General features: G+C 41.1%; 1 non-coding gene across 1 annotated transcript; it reads left to right on the top strand.

Annotated features, from left to right (window-relative positions):
• The first annotated feature begins 3,507 nt into the window (after window positions 1–3,507).
• On the top strand, window positions 3,508–3,671 carry LOC128106858 (U1 spliceosomal RNA). Its single transcript, XR_008216894.1, has one exon. It is a non-coding gene; the product is annotated as a U1 spliceosomal RNA (small nuclear RNA).
• Window positions 3,672–4,091: the final 420 nt, after the last annotated feature.

The raw sequence follows: 4,091 nt of genomic DNA, 5'->3' as shown, positions 1-4,091 counted from the left end.
TATTCTTTGGTACCTCCTGGGGTGAGGATATGGTTTAGTGGGCAAAGGGCTTGCCTTGCAAGCATAAAGATATAAGTTTAGAACCCATGTGAAAGCTGTGTGTGGTGCTGTGGACCTGTAATCTTAGCTTAGGAGAGGCAGAGACAGGTAGATTCCTGGAGTTTCTGGCTGAATTGGTGGGGTCCAGGTTTAGTGAGAGACTCTGTCTCAAAAAATAAAATGGGTAGTTATCAAGGAAGACACCTGCAGTGACCTCTGACTTCCACATGCATGCACCCACCCCCCCACATCCTTCCCATGAATAGGCTCCCTTGCTGTTAGGATCCTGAGACTGTTAGGACTGAGAACAGAATCAAAAGTGAGCACGAAAGATGCCATGTGGCAGGACTGCTCTCTTCTGATATGTTATAGGAAGTGAAAGAGTTGCACAGCACAGTAGGTTGTTTCAGCCTACCCACACCTCTGGATGCTGTTTCCTACAGTGTGTGAGTATGCCCTGGACCAGTCTCCCTGGATCTCCCACCTGCCTCATGGGTTAACTATGTCAATTTACCCCAGATAGGACACCAAGAACAGTCCCAAGTAACTATCTCACCCACGTCTAGACAGCTTGGTGAACTAATGAATTTCTTGGAATCACTTGCAAAAGTATGGGAACCTCCCCAAAAGCTACATCACTGAAAAAAAAAATCTCACCCCAGGGTGGTAATGACTTTCCAATAGCCATCTTCAATTGATCTCCTACCTTCTATATACTGTAGCACCTACTGAGACTATGGGGCAGTTGGGTCTAAATTACACACAGCTAGGAGGGTGGCAAAAGAGGTGGGCATATGAGAGAGCAAATTTTTTTTTCTGTACCACTAGTTCCCAAATAATAACAGGGAGACTTATTATTAATTACAAAAGCTTGGCTTTAACTTAGGCTTGTCCCACTAGCTCTTATAACTTAAATTAACCCATTTGTTTTAATCTACATTCTATGTGTGGCTTGTTACCTCATCTGTCTGTACTGCTCATGCTGCTTTCTTTGTATCTGGCTGGCAATCCTGCTTTTCTTCTTCTCAAAGTCTTCTCTGTTGCCAGAAGTCTCACCTAACCTTTTCCTGTCTAGCTATTGGCCAATCAGCTCTTTATTAAACCAATCACAGTGACACATCTTCACGCAGTATAAAGGAATATTCTGCAACAGCGGCTAGGATCTCAGATGAGGATTAAATAACCCTTCCCATCTTCTCATTCCATGGGGCAACATCAGCAGACTGGGTCTTGTTCTCTTGTAAGGAATCTCAGTTGCCAGTTAAGCTGGTAATTGTTATGCTCAGAGGACAGTGTTCCCCAACACTGCCTTTGGGATGAGTAAAATAGTCCTAATTCCATGGCATGCCAAAGGCCTTGTGTTCATATGGGCAAGATAAGTGAGACCCACTACATTCCTAATGATGGCCATTGCCTGATATCGAATCTGCCTACCATCTTATCACTCTGTTTTACTTTGATAAGATACATCTGCTCTGTGATACTCAAGCATGGGGCTTTGCTCTACTTGCCAAATTGCTGCCTAACATCTTCATTTTGGAAGTCCCATCTTTTCAAGGGTCCAAAGACCACTTTTCTGATTAAGTCACAATCCAGGGCTTTATTCTCAATTTCTCTGTGTGTGTATTTCTGAAATTATAAGTGCGTTAGCTTGGAACTGGAGTTGTGGCTGGGTGGTAGGTTTTGACTGGGACTTTCCCATTTTCAGCAGAGTGCAGTTGCTTTTGATGGTCTGGAGATTCTGAAACCAAGTCCCACTTTCAGAATTGATGCCATAGTTGTGGTCACTACAGAAGCTATCTGGGTTTACAGTTGGCAGTAGTTTTCTCAGAATCCATAGGGTACTTACAGAGCAAAACAGAGAGGGACAAGTTTCTGGAGAGGTGGGATTTTCTTTGTATCCAATAATAGGTTTCAAGATATACACAGTGTTTCCCCAGATCATACAACTGCTTTGAAAACTAAACATCTGGATGTGGCTCACTGGAAAGTCCATTAGGACATTTACCTCGTCATTCTCTTTACATGGTCTCTCGAAACAGCTAGGTTAGGGTGTAGTGAAGAGTAAAGCTCTGACTGAAGAACTCCTACAGCCACACTGTAGTAGTTGTTATTGTTCTGTAAGTGTTAGGACTCAGGGAATGTGAAGATAGAATGAGATAAACTTCAGAAAGTACCTGCAACATAGTGAAGGCCTGCTGCATTAGCTCTTCTACCTTTAGGTTTACCAGTTGCAGTTTAAGAAAGAAAAGAGCTAAACAAAGGACGTTGTTTGGAGTAGGCCCTCAGATCCTTTAGGGTAGCCTCTGGAGGATGAAGATTTGGGTTGCTTTCTAGTCTTTACCTTATGTCAGAATCAGCTATTGAATCTCAAAAAGTACAGATTCTATCTCAGGCCTCCCCAATCAAAGTTTCCGGGGATGGGTTTGAGAAATCCACTAAAACAACCACACAGATACTGAACACCCAGGCAGGTAATTATTGGATGGTAGTTTGGGGAATCTTCTAGGATTTTGCCCCTAATTTTAGTCTTGGAAATCCTTTGCCAGAGGCAGTAAGTTTCCTGGATATAAACTCATTAGCACACTTATCTCAAAGGACTGATTATGAATCTGAGTGACAATTAATAGTAAGAACTACATGGAACATCTGGCCCTCATTTGTTGGAGGTTCTGCATTCTTCAAATGCCCATACAAGTCAGTTTTCCATTACTGAAACTAAATGCCAGAGCAAATTTACCCATAAGGAGGTTTATTTTGGATTGTATTTCTGGAAGTCTCATGCATGGTTAGTTGACCTGAATATTTGAGGCCTGTGTCAAGGCAGCACATAATGGCAGAAGCCCAACTGCTCTCTTCACGATTGAGAAGCGAAAGAGAAAGGAAGCCCATACTTCTCTTTAAGAGCATGCCCCACTCACCTGAAGATAACCCAGCAGCCCTACTTCCCAAAGGGTTTACTGCCTTCCGGTAGCGCCAAGCTGGGTACTTGGTTCTTACTACATGGGCCTTTTGGGAGACACCAGATCAAAACTATAAAGAGTTGGCCAGGAAAGTAGTGATTCACAGAAAGGAGAGAGGTAGGGGATTCTGAGAGTCAGGGTCATTAAACATCATGAATGTGATGCACCCATTCTCCCCAGAAATCATGTAGAGCACAAAGAGAACAGACCATGTTCATAGGCTCAGATGAATCAGCAGATTTTTATCTTTGGTTACATTCATTGCTAATGATGCAATGCTCAATGGCATCCTGAAAATATATCATTTTAAAACTAAAAAATACAGTAGATTATCTTTATATTTTTTAATTTAAAATCACAATCTAAATGCTTAGAGTTAGTAAGAATCACAGAGAAACAGATACTCTTATACGTGGCTAGTTAATGAGAAATTAGTATAATACTTTAGGAGGGTCTTTTGGCACTGAGTACTTGGTAGCTGTTAGCATATATAAAAAATAGTAGCATACTTACCTGGCAGGGGAGATACCATGATCACGAAGGTGGTTTTCCCAGGGCGAGGCTTATCCATTGCACTCCGGATGTGCTGACCCCTGCGATTTCCCCAAATGCGGGAAACTCGACTGCATAATTTGTGGTAGTGGGGGACTGCGTTCGCGCTCTCCCCTGAAGAAAAAAAAAATAGTAGCAACGTTGATGTCCAAAAATAGAAATAGATAAATTTATTATTATATATACACACAATGAAGTTATTCATAGTTATTCATGTCTTAAGATAAAACTTAATACACAGAAAATACTTAAAATACACTGTTAAATTAAAAAATAGTACACCTTCTCGTGTGTGAAAGAACTTACATCAAATGTCAACAAGAGTAATTTTTCCTGGATGGCTGGAGCATGAGTGATTCTTAACTTCCTCTTTTTACTAATCCACATGTCTGTTTTAAATTGGAATTCATATGCTAATTTTATCAGGAGAAAAAGCAAAACATTATTATAAAAGATTTAATCAACATCATTTGTTCTAAGGTTATATATGGGTCACCATAATATGTGAAAAGCCACAGTGTGGAGTGTTGAGGTCAG

The sequence above is a fragment of the Peromyscus californicus genome, unplaced genomic scaffold, assembly GCF_007827085.1.
Source record: "Peromyscus californicus insignis strain IS unplaced genomic scaffold, ASM782708v3 Scaffold_9__1_contigs__length_137607984, whole genome shotgun sequence".
Lineage (NCBI taxonomy): Eukaryota > Metazoa > Chordata > Mammalia > Rodentia > Cricetidae > Peromyscus > Peromyscus californicus.
Note: the sequence above shows the minus strand (reverse complement) of the source record. Positions and strands in the feature narration are given on the sequence as shown.